At 44.3% G+C, this 13,762-nt stretch overlaps 1 pseudogene; it reads right to left on the bottom strand.

The window, feature by feature from the left end:
- LOC143588422 (phosphatidylinositol N-acetylglucosaminyltransferase subunit C pseudogene) lies at nt 1-1,004 on the bottom strand (annotated as a pseudogene).
- Between the last annotated feature and the right edge of the window lie 12,758 nt (nt 1,005-13,762).

The following is a 13,762-nucleotide window of genomic DNA, read 5'->3' on the forward strand; positions in this document are numbered from 1 at the left end:
ATTCCATACAAGTTGGATCAAATGAACAAATAATGATATATACATGAACAGATGAACATGTAAACCAACATTCAGTATTCTATAAATAACTGGAAAAGTTATCAAAGAAAAAAAAGGACGAAAACGCCCTTCAGTCTGTAATATTGAAACACAACTTTGCTTCATCCCATGGACCATTAATCTCAAACTTATACTCTTGAATCCTAATCAACCAATAAGGACACACCAAGTTAACAAACACCAGCACCCCCAACAACACCACAAACAACACTTTATGCAACCTATAAACACACCCAATGTTATTACCATCAACACAAAAGACACCAACAGATGCAACCAAAACGAGTACTTTTTAAGACAATAAGTAACCAACGGCGCAAAAAGAAAAACCTAGAAAATAATATTATTGCGAAAACAAGAACCCTCGAAGGAAGACGCGAAGCAATCAAAAGTGATGCCACAATCGATGCGTTTAACGAAATATTACTCGTCAAAGTCGGGTTTTCCAACGCACCGGGAGCTCTTATTGTTGACCCAGTGTAGTTATGCAAGAATAAATGGAGAATAACGAGTGACGTGGTCAAGGCCCATATGGAATCCGAGCTGATTGACCGAGTCAACGTGTGGTATATCGGCGACAACACATACAAACCAGTTGTGAAAAACATGATTTTGATGGCGTAACTGAGTAAAAGATTCAACGAAAGCATTTTGGCGGTTAAAACAAGAATAAAAAAGCCCGACCCGACAAGGGTAACATCAAGAACAATAAGAAACTTTTCTGTTATCGTGGAGTTAAGCGTGTGCGCCCACACTAAAACGACTAGTGACACAATGCAAAGGTACTGAGAAATGGAAACCGAATCGAGCATGTCGCGCTTCACAACGTTTGCGTTCATGACCATTTCTTGAAGGAAGGTGTCATCGGTGTGATTATCGTCGAACCCGGGTTGCATACCTCCATATGCAACTTTTCTCCATCTTGTTTGTGTTGTATCCATTGATGAAATGAAATGACCTATTTGCCCATTGCAAATCATTAGAACATGATTATTGTTATAACAAACATTAACTGGGTTATTTGAGTATCCCCAAATGAACTAAACCCTAATGATAGAATAGATCAAATGGGTATAGATTGCACAAATTATTAGAAACAGATGAAATGGGTATATATAAATTGCAGAAATCATCAATTAATTTATTAAATGACAAATAATAATAATAATAATAATAATAATAATAATAATAATAATAATAATAAACCTTCAATTATAATATCCTAGTTGACTGCCAATATGAAATTGAAGCGGGAAATCGAGTAACTAGAAGCAGATGGGTGTTTATTGTATAAATCAAAGCGTAAATTGTAAGTGATAAAAGTTGCCTGTAATTTGGACTGAAAGTGTTAACAACATATTAACAATAATAATAAATCAACAACAACCGTAGACAATAATAATAATAATGATTTTATCGAAAACAAAACCCTAACCCCCGAAATAACGATTTAACGATAAGAATTGGATATGATTAATATTAATAATATTACCTTTGCGAGAATTGATTTGAGGGGGATTGGGGAGGATGAAGAGGAAGATGATAGATCTGGTGTTGATTGTTTTGATTTAGGAAGGAATTGGGATCTGGTGTGGTGTTGTTGTTGCTTTCCAAATGTTAGAGAGAGAGCGAAAATATCGGCTTCCAGTTATGCTATGCGAGCAAATTCTAAGCGATTTGCATTTTGCAGCTCATTCATTTGGATTTTGGAGGCTTCTAATTATTGTCGCCCACTTTTCCAGCTATAATGTAACACATTTAATCTTATTATTAGCCATATTATTCAAAAATATATTATATTGTTTTTATATGCTAACCAAACCACTCAAAAGAAATTAAAACGGGCAACGGATTCAAGAATTGGTGATCAGGGCATCGATGTGTATGTATCCATAAATTGTGTGAAATTGCTTGATTTTCTAGTCATGTATGAGTTTTCTACGTCGATTTGGTTCCAAATACGTCTCATATCCGGACATAATAGAAACCCCATACAAGAAGATGTTGCAGACAATCTTCTATTGTTAAACTCATATGGAAAGATGACAGCGGGATGCATTTTGTTCCGCCAGAAAACAAGATAAACTCAACTGGTTTATTTTAAGTTTGAGGGACTCAAGTTGGCTACACCCACAAGCCGTTGGGAAGCAAATTATATTATAATCTCATCCCCCCCCCCCCCCCCACACACACATTCGATGTCACTAACTTAGACGCTGCTCGGTTACCATCGCCAGTTACCAACGAAACCCTTGATCTGATTCTTTAGCCGCCACCCGCCATCATACGTTTGGTGGCTGTGGTTGTGTGAAACGACGGACGGTTCGCCGGAAGAAGTCGCGTTGTCTGTGGAGTTAAACCAGGTATCACATCTTTTCTCTTTGAATTTCAAATCCATTAACAAATGAAACTACCGCCTAACCTAATAGTTTTACCTATTCAGTTATCTCCATCTGTAAACAAATGAAACTAACACCTAATTTTACCATATTTAGTTGGTGAATTTCTTTAATTGCAGTGTTCATTAGGTTTCTGGGTGTTATAATTGTGCATATTTATATGAAAAATTGATACCAAGAAGCAAAGGCTGTAACCAAATGTGGTAAGAGGGTTGTTTTGGCACAAATATGGGCGTTTAGGACTACTAGACAAATATAGTATCCAAGCTACACAACTTTTAGATAAAATGTGGGTAGGATGACAACTACTCTTCTGTAATTATGGTTTATTGTACTCTATACTGTAACTAATATGTAGCTAACAAACTCAAGTGCTCTTTTGTTATTATAGTATTGATGTCGAGCAACACTCATACATATGTTAACTAGGTTTAATCCACAGCAACGCGCGGGGTTGCCAACTAGTTACTATTATATCCCTTTTATTAATTATTTAATGTTTAATGTAAAAAGAAAATGAGTGGTTGAGATTAGTTCTTTAAGTTCTTAACAAAAATAGGGTTCTTCATTGAGACCAACCCTATATATATATATATAGAGAGAGAGAGAGAGAGAGAGTAAGGTTGTAATAAAAAGTAGTTTTTTCTTAAGAAATGTAAGAATAAATCTCAACCATTAGATGCATTATAACAAACAAGGGCAAGATGGTAATCTATCAAATCTTTTATATATGGTCTGTATATATTAATTGATAATCTGATCCCAAATTCTTGATAAAAATCCGGGCATGAGCTATCAGTTTTATTACTTGAATGGTTACACAATTTAATCAACATAATCTTCAACAATCCTACCGTAAATTACAATTATTCACAATCAAATAGTATATTATTTAATCACAATCAAACCGATATTCTTTACATCCTAAAAACAACAACCAACAAAAAAAAAATATTCAACATGGCTAACTACGAGGAAGAAGATAAGCTAAGTATTTTCTTTAAGAATTGTTTGTTATTCGCCATACGTTTGATCCGTGTTCGTCTTCTTTTTTTGTATTCACATTAGTGTGTTTCTAATAGCAATGGTGTGTTTTGAAATTAAGTTGGGGGCTTTGTCGAGAATCACGGTGGCGAGAGGCGGCGTCCGGCGACGAAGAGGGTGGCGGTGCCGCGGCAGGTTATCGATATTGAGTAAAACCCCCACCTGATATTTTGACTTTAGGGTTTATAGTAGGGTTAACGTGAACATAATTTGTGTATAGATCTTGATTTTTTCTTTATTAGTTTTGTGAAAAGCTTTTTGTAATATTAATTTAATGGATTGATGTGTTCTACCTTATTGTGGTAGTGTTTTTAGTGTTTATAGTTGATGTTTATTGTGTTTTTGTTCATCATGCTCACAATAGTGTGTTTTTTATTCTTGATGTTCTTGGTGTTGTGTTTTAAATTTCGATGAGAATTTGGTGTTGTATTTTAAACACACTGTAAAATAGATTATGATGTTCTTATTGTTTTGTTTTAATTTTAGATTAAAATATGATAATAACAGATATAATATAGTGTGTTTTTGTTCTTGATGTTTTTGGTGTTTTTTTGTAAATTTGGACTAAACTTTGGTGCTGAAGAGGTAGATCCCAGCAGAGCCCAGTTGGACCCGCAAGATTCACCTTGAAGGGACGTCTGCGCAGAAACCAACTGGATCCGCAGGACCAACCATGCTCAGAGACGTGACGTCCTTACGCGCAGTACGCAAGCTGTTCCCGCAGGAAATGCCTCCCAATGGTGAAGGACTCCGCCTGTTCCCGCAGCTTCGGATACAAGCCATCAGGGAAGGCCACCCGCGCAGCAAGGCTACACGCACAAGGCACTTAGCTCTCAATCACTCAGTGTCACCTGAAGGAATGAGCAAAGCCGGGGACAATCCCGCACAAAGGCGGGAGGGGGAATACTCCCGCCCATAAGCCAGTCCGTACGATACGGGAAGATCTTCTGTACTGTACCTGACGAGGTATGGGCAAAAGATCTGACTAAAGATACGACAGCTTATTGACAACAGTATGGCGAGTAGCATGCTCCTGTACTGTATGTCACTATTAGCCGCTGCCTACTCACCAACTCCTGTCATACCACGTGCATAGCCGGCAGTTGGTGGAAAATGAATAGTACACAGCAGGCCTGGTCACTATCAGCCGCTACCTACCCACCAACTACCAGCAGGGCACGTGCGTAGGCCACTGTTGGTTGAACAGGAATACTATTCAGCAGGCCACACCTCCTTGGAAACCTACCTTCGGCTATAAATACCACAAATGGTATGACCATCATATCTTATCATATTATCATCATATTATACATGATATCTGCTCTAGCAATCTCTTAATATACTTTTATATTTAAAGAGCAATCTAGTCTGATTCTCACGCCGGAGGGTGGTCACAAGGAGGAACCCCCCTTCTCAGTGACAAGCTCACGGTGTCTGTTTTGCAGGTTATCAGAAGAACCATCTTTGCCGGGTCTAACCCCTCGTGGGAAACATCTATCTAGCCCCCAGGTTACCCGTAATCTGCCCAGGGTTCACTTAGTGTTTCTTCATTGGCGCCATCCGTGCATAAAGCTAGAACTTCATTTTTCTCCAGCTTTTTCAAACTTCTGGAAAGATGGTTAAAGAAACTCCGGTAACCACAACCCCAGCTACTGAGGGAAATACCGGCTACACGGTTTTTACAAACACTACCCCGGTTACCCAAGCCAGGGCAAGTGAAGTAAATTTTACGAACACTACCCCAGCTGGGGCAAGTGCAGTAAATAATCGCTCACTGGGATTCACCGATACCCAGTTTGAGAAACGAACAAGACTCCCCCGCCAAACTCTCGATGAAGTTAAGGCATGGGCGGAGGCACGTCAAAAGGAATTCCAAGCTGAGTTGGACGAACGCTTGCGTTCCGTCCAACAGGCCGACGAATTTGAAGAATACTCGGACGATGACTCGGAGGAATCCGACTCCGACGCGAACCCTCGCCATAGGGCGAAAGGGAAGCGTAAGGAAACGGACTCCCAACCGAGAAGGCATTTTGGAGAAGCCTTCAAACCAAAAAACACAGGTGGAAGTCCACGTGACTTCTCCAAAACATTCAGACCAAACGTTGCAAATGCGGGAACGTCCAAATTTGCAAGGGACATTGCGGAAGCAATTGCCCCAAAAAGTGCCAAACAAATGTCCAGCATAGGCACATATGATGGTATATCTGATCCAGACGATCATTTGAACAGGTTCATAGCGGGGGCAACCGTCAGTAGTTGGACGGAACCTACGTGGTGTTACATGTTCCAAATGACGCTTGTTGGGGCTGCTAGAGCGTGGTCCGATCGTCTACCGGTCAACCACATCTATGACTGGGCAGACTTCCAACAGAAGTTTAGCCAACACTTCAGCCAGCAAAGAAAGTATACCGAGGAGCAATGGACAATCCTCAAATGCATTCGAGAGGAAGATGAATCTTTGCTAGACTTCATCACTCGCTTCAACTCGAAGAAGCTAAGTCTGGGTAACATTAGCGAAGATCTTGTTCGCGCTGCTTTTATTCAGGGCGCGAACGACCCAGAGCTCATCCGCACCTTAACAGGTAAAGATGGCATGCCATCCACATGGGATGCCATCATGACAGCAGCTAAACGCTTTGCGGAAACGGAGAAGCAACTGGGTAGAGATCTCCCACAGAGCACAAACCTCTACACCCAGAAAACAAGGGAAGACAACGTCCTTATCGCCCGATTAAACAAAAAGCGAAAGCTAGGCATTTGGCAGTCAAGGGTAAACTTTGACACCTCATCCGGCTTGCAACATCGGTTAGGCGGAAGGGATAACGTACAGTCAAACAAGAACTCCAGATGGACGCCGCTCACCAAAAGCGTCACCGAGATATTCGCCACTGAGGAGCTCCCATGGCCAAAGCCTCCAATAATCCGACATCGTCACAATGCTGATCGGAACAAATACTGTGACTTTCACAGGACAAAAGGCCACAACACCGAATAATGCATAGACGTAAAGGACATGGTCGAAGCATTTGTCAGAGATGGGACGCTCGCGCACCTCGTGGCTCAATGAACGCTGAGCAGGCTGATGCGTGTAGAACCCCAGCTGGGGAAAACACGAATAAAAATTCCAGCTTCAATGTGGAGACTACATGCTGCGTAAAGAACGAGATCCCGAACCAGGTGCGTATCGGCTCGATGGCACTCCCATCCCAACAACATGGAAGGGAGTTCAATTACACAGTTTGCATGTAAATCAATTCCAAATTTGTAAAGAAAAGGCCAAGAGCCACTTCTAATGGAAATGATTCTCCTTAAAACATCGACACTGATAATTTTACATTAATACTTTTAACTATCAACACTGATGCCGGTTTTCACCGCATACATAAGTGTGAGTCGTTGCATGGGGAAGGCGGTAAAACCCGCATAAACCCAAAAAACGGCAAACCTTCACGCAGGTCAGTTGAAGGGGAAAAGTTCAGTCATCCCACTAAATGAAAGTGCCGGTCTATCCGCATGAACCATGAGAGGAAACTGAACACTAACCTATTAACAACCGCGCGTCGAACGGTTAATTTATTCAACACAGATATGCCGGTTTTCACCGCATAATTACGTGAAAAGTCGTTGCATGGGGAAGGCGGCAAAACCCGCATAAACCCAAAAAACGACAATCCTTCACGCAGGTCAGTTGAAGGGGAAAAGTTCAGTCATCCCACTAAATGAAAATGCCGGTCTATCCGCATGAATCATGATAGAGGAAACTGAACACTAACCTATTGACAACCGCGCGTCGAACGGTTAACTTATTCAAGAAAATTTCTAACAAAGGGATGAGGAAAACCTACACGTAGGTCAGATATAGGTAAAGTTTAGCCATCCTACTAAGTGCAAGTGACGGTCCTACCCGCACAATCACGAAAGAGAAAGCAAAACTTCACACCTATTATCTGCCACGTTCAAAGGTTAACTTATCCTAAAGACTTAGAAATTTCAAAAAAGATGAGGAAAACCTACACGCAGGTCAGATGGTAAAGTTTAGCCATCCTACTAAGTGCAAGTGACGGTCCTACCCGCACAATCACGAAAGAGGAAGCAAAACTTCAACCTATTATCTACCACGTTCAAAGGTTAACTTATTCTAAACACTTGGAAAATTGCTAATTTAAACTAAAGTATGCAAGTCATATAACGTTTATAAAGCAAGGAATCCAGAGAAAATAGCGGTCTTACCCGCACAAAGATTTATATTTCACAATGATTCATTACAAGAATGGCCGAGTAACTACCCGCCTACAAGAAAATAAATCTATACAAGCTAAATCTATCCTAGCAGTGGGAAGGGATCTTCAGGATCAGGCTTCAGGGCCACTTCCACTTGGACCAGCACCATCAGAAGAGCGTGGCAGTTCAAGGAAAGCTTTAAGGATAGCTAGCCCATCATCAGCGGCAGCAATTTTGTTTACCTTCTCCACCACCGGATGCGGGAAGGCGGCATATTGATTTACTGCTTGGTCGTATACAGCTTCAGTATCTACATCGAATAAAGGGAAGTTGGAAGGCGGGATGCCTTTCTCAACGAACCCTAGACCAAGCAGGAAGCCGGCCTTTTCCCCATCCTCGTGAGAAGCGTTGAAGGCTGCGCTCATAGCATCGTTATAAGACGTCTCGGTGAAGACTCGATGCACAACCTACAAAGAAAAAATACAAGTGTCAACCTTTTCTATCTACAAAGAAAAGCGTGAAGACATGAAAACATACCTGAGACAACGCTTCTCGAAGAAGCCATTCCTTGGCAACCAGAGCTTCTTGGAGGGCAGCTTGAGCTTCGTTACGGGCGCGTTCGGCTTCACTCTTGTTGAGGTTGGCAAGCAACACTTCTTTAGCCGCAGCCTCTTCGACGCCCTTTAGCTTCCGCTCAGTATGGTCAAGCACCCCCCTCTGGTTCAAGATCTCCTGGAGCTTTTTGGCGTCTTCCATCGCCAAGGCATCATGAGCCTGCTGGAGAGCCTCTAATTTGGCTTTAAGCTCTTCATTCTCCACGCGTAGAGGCTCAGCAACAGCTTCAGCCTTGGTGGCCCTCTCGGTTGCGTTCCTTGCAGTTTCCTTAGCAAGCCGAAGCTGTTCATTAACAGCTTGGGCAGCCTTGGAACGGGCCTCGAGTCGAGCCTGAACTTCAACCTCGAGGGCCTTGAAGGTCTTCTCCTTTTCCGCAGCCACTGCGGAAAGCCTTTGGTTCCCCTCCCGGACAGCCCGCGCCTGAGCCACTTCTTTAAGGCGAGCTGCTTTTAACTTGTCGTTTTCACGACAAAGCAGCTCGACGCGCGGCTGCATCCGGGCCAGGAGAACCCGAAGCTCATTGGTTAGCCTACCCTCATGGTAGCTAGCCATGGCTTCCCCCAACGCACCACTGGGAGCCCATTCCACGCACTCCACAGGGGTGCGAAGGGTTGTTCCTCGGCGAATGTTCCATCGTGGAACATACACTTCATTGGAATCCGACACTGCAAAAAACATAAAGCAGTTAGGAAAAGATGATAAAAAAAATATGAAAATGGCCAAAAGAACCCTACGCACCTGTAGGGTCAATAACAGGCCGATAGCCGCCGAACCCATCACCTGAACCCAAGGGAAATCCATCCAAGAGGTCAGGCAGATGGGAAGGTGGCAGAGATTGGCGAGAAGCCCCATGTGTACCTGATGGATCGGCCGTCGTTGCCGATGACGGGGGCATGGTAGCAGCCGCCGCGGTCGCCGCCGCGGAATCCGCAACAATAGTAACCGCCGGCTCGGTGAAAGATGCTGTAAAAATCGCACTCACAGCCGGCGGTGACGTCATCTCAGCTGGAACAGTCGGCTCAAAGGAGTGAGCAACTGAACCAGCGGAAGCAGGCGCAGGCGCCTGGGTCGTCGCCTCAGGTAGGCTGACCAAGCCTACCGTCATCGGCGGAGAGGTACTCCTCTGCGCTCCACCCTGGAATGCGTCAACATCCACACCTGCGTAAAGAAGATAAGTGTTAATGATATTAAACTATGAAGTTAAAAGATAAAGGAAGTCTGTACTTACGGGTTTTCTTGAGCCTAAAGCTACGGAGAGGCGGGGACGAACCCGATGGAGCCAGCCTCTTTGCGCCGGTTACCGTCGTTTTCTTGGGCTCTCCGGAGGTGACAGTCGCAGCCTCCGGAGTGGTGGTCTTATCACCACCGGGATTCCCCGCCACCTCTTCGCTCTCGGTCTCCGAATCAGACCGAGGCGCCGGATCGGCAGTGGAGGCCACCTTCTCCTTCCCCTTCCCGCCGGCAGCCTTCTTCTTCCGCACCAACGGAGGACCATCTGCGGATTCCTCATCAGAACATACGATTAGAGGAATTCCAGCAGAGGTTTCAACATTGAGGGGTCGAGGGTTGAATAGCGCCTTACCTGGCCGCCTGGCGCTCAGGATCTCGTGGCCTAGCGTGTAGACCTCCACGAACCGATCCGCAGTTTGTTCTAGGATGGGCAACTCGTTCTCGTCTAGAGCGCGAGTACCCATCCGAGCGGGACCGTCAGCCTCCCGCGGGTTCAGGAGCGACTGCAAGTCGTTCCCCTCTGAAATAAACAGGAAAAAAGTTAGAAGAAATTCAAAATAAAAAAAAAAAGGAAACAAAGCATACCGTAAGGAACAGAGTTCGAACCGTATTCAAGGACGATTGGGATTTTTTGCGCATCCGCCGCCTTCCACACCCGGCTCATCCCCAACATCACCATCCCGGACTCCGCAAACCGGTAAACCGGAGATTGGACCCGGGAAATCCTCGAAAACCATTCCGCCTCCTCGTAGTTGGAGGCGTGAAGGCTAGGAAGTGCTTGCCCATTTTTGAACTTCATGGCAAGGGGGATGGCACGGGCGGAGATGAAGAAGAACTCTCGCTTCCACGCGCGAAGACTGCGCTCCGTTGCGCAAATCTTCAAACCCTTTATCCGGGTTATCAATGTATACCACCCCTAGATGCACCTCCAAGTGTAGAAGGTCATCAGGCGGTCAACATAGGGCTCAATGCCCAGAATCCGGCACACCCACTCGAAGTGGCGAATCTTGGCGATCGCCATGGGGTGCAACTCGGTCGAATGAACACCGTGCCTCTCAAGGACACGGTAAACAAACTTTGTCAATGGGAACCTAAGATTCCCATAAACAAAGAATGCAGCATATACCCCGATCTTGCATCTGGGGGCATCGTACACAGTCTGATGGGGTTCAGGAAACTCAGGCTCAAGAGACTCGAGCATGAACTTCCTGACGACGTACTGGTACAGATCGCCAGGCAGAGCACACTGGCACTCGCCAGCAGTACTCTTGTCATCGGCTGTAGATTCAAGATCACGAGACGACATCTTGCAAAGGAAAGAAGAAAGCGATTTCGAGAGAATGCTTGCATGAAAAGGGGAGTATTCGCCGGAAATCGCTTAAAAGATGAAGAGAAAAGTGAAAGGTGTAAATTACAAAGAACCTTCTCCCCCTTTATATACTAATCGCAATTAATGCGATGAATTTAATGCGGAGGAGAGAGAAATCGAAGGTGCAATGAAACTATGACACGTGGCAGAAAGCAAGCTGGCAACAGCTGTTGACAGGACGCATACCATTAATTTCGCGGCTACGCGCCCGAAAAATCGCGCCCACGCGCCTGAAAAAGCGTCTGGAATGACCATGTACTGTCACGTCACCATAACTTCCTGCACGTCCTGACACAGTCAGAAGAAACCGTCGCACGACGTTTCAGAGGTTTGGACTGTTCTTATCCTTTCACCAACTCTTCGAATTTCAAAATTCAAAATTCAAAAAGATTCAAAAGTAAGCGGGAAAATACCCCTTACCTTGGCAACCAAGTAACCGTAAGACGGATGCGGGTACAGTGTTAAGGCAAAACCCTTCACATACCTAGCACCCGCAGGGAATTGAAGCCAAGAATAACTTGGCAACCAAGTAACCGTAAGACGGATGCGGGTACAGTGTTAAGGCAAAACCCTTCACATACCTAGCACCCGCAGGGAATTGAAGCCAATAATAACTTGGCAACCAAGTAACTGTAAGACGGCTGCGGGTACAGTGTTAAGGCAAAACCCTTCACATACCTAGCACCCGCAGGGAATTGAAGCCAAGAATAACTTGGCAACCAAGTAACCGTAAGACGGATGCGGGTACAGTGTTAAGGCAAAACCCTTCACATACCTAGCACCCGCAGGGAATTGAAGCCAAGTATACCTCGGCAACCAAGTAACTGTAAGACGGCTGCGGGTACAGTGTTAAGGCAAAACCCTTCACATACCTAGCACCCGCAAGGAATTGACGCCAGGAATACCTTGGAAGTAAAGTAACCGTAAGACGAGCGCGGGTACAGTGTTAAGGCAAAACCCTTCACATACCTAGCGCTCCGCTGGGAATTGAAACCAAGAAGGATCTTCTGGGCAATGCATGCGAAAACGGAAATAACATCCCCGCATAGCGGGAACGTCGAGAACTACGTTGTTTGAAGCTCCAGGATGGAATTGGTGGTTTTAACATAATTGATCACTATGTTCAAAACTACCAAAACCTCATGGAGAATCCACACAAGTGGGACTCAACGCTCCTGACTTGCGAGGAGGTTACAGACCTACCCGCATCATACCCAAAGATCAAGCAGGAAACTCGGGAATTTCTGCAAGTGACAAGGACTTCCGCTGGAAGAATCCCCATGGAAAACCTTAAAAAACCCTTTGCTTAAGTCCAAAAGTTCACCTCACTTTATTAAACACTCATGAGAAGAACATTGGACTGGGGGGACTTGAAGAGGTAGATCCCAGCAGAGCCCAGTTGGACCCGCAAGACTCACCTTGAAGGGACGTCTGCGCAGAAACCAACTGGATCCGCATGACCAACCATGCTCAGAGACGTGACGTCCTTACGCGCAGTACGCAAGCTGTTCCCGCAGGAAATGCCTCCCAATGGTGAAGGACTCCGCCTGTTCCCGCAGCTTCGGATACAAGCCATCAGGGAAGGCCACCCGCGCAGCAAGGCTACACGCACAAGGCACTTAGCTCTCAATCACTCAGTGTCACCTGAAGGAATGAGCAAAGCCGGGGACAATCCCGCACAAAGGCGGGAGGGGGAATACTCCCGCCCATAAGCCAGTCCGTACGATACGAGAAGATCTTCTGTACTGTACCTGACGAGGTATGGGCAAAAGATCTGACTAAAGATACGACAGCTTATTGACAACAGTATGGCGAGCAGCATGCTCCTGTACTGTATGTCACTATTAGCCGCTGCCTACTCACCAACTCCTGTCATACCACGTGCATAGCCGGCAGTTGGTGGAAAAGGAATAGTACACAGCAGGCCTGGTCACTATCAGCCGCTACCTACCCACCAACTACCAGCAGGGCACGTGCGTAGGCCACTGTTGGTTGAACAGGAATACTATTCAGCAGGCCACACCTCCTTGGAAACCTACCTTCGGCTATAAATACCACAAATGGTATGACCATCATATCTTATCATATTATCATCATATTATACCTGATATCTGCTCTAGCAATCTCTTAATATACTTTTATATTTAAAGAGCAATCTAGTCTGATTCTCACGCCGGAGGGTGGTCACAAGGAGGAACCCCCCTTCTCAGTGACAAGCTCACGGTGTCTGTTTTGCAGGTTATCAGAAGAACCATCTTTGCCGGGTCTAACCCCTCGTGGGAAACATCTATCTAGCCCCCAGGTTACCCGTAATCTGCCCAGGGTTCACTTAGTGTTTCTTCAGGTGCTATGTTTTATAACACGTAATTCAGCAAGGTTTTACGTTATGTGTTCTTAATGTTCTGGTGTGTTTTTCCGTTAATTCAACAAGGTTTATTTATAGTATGTATTCATGTTAAATTTGGATGAAAATATGATAATTAAATATTTAATAAATATTTTCATATATAATATAACACATGAGACGATTATGCCCTTTAACACATCTTTATATGCCTTTAAAATAAAACACACCCTCAATTATCTAAACCTTCCATCTTAACCATTGATTGCTAAGATCCAATCACTAGATTTCTTCCTACACTCTTTAGACACTCTTATCTTTTTACAATAACCTCTCCCTATATATATACATATATATATACACACACTAGCTTTTAGCCCGCGTGTTACGCGGGTTTATTTATATCTTTTTTATATTAACGTGAATATATAATTTTTTAAATTAGTTTAATTAATTGTTTGTTATAATGTTATTGATTTT

This window comes from Bidens hawaiensis, unplaced genomic scaffold (genome assembly GCF_021521415.1).
Source record: "Bidens hawaiensis isolate Kalapana, Puna unplaced genomic scaffold, B.hawaiensis_p1.1 tig00036359_1, whole genome shotgun sequence".
NCBI lineage: Eukaryota > Viridiplantae > Streptophyta > Magnoliopsida > Asterales > Asteraceae > Bidens > Bidens hawaiensis.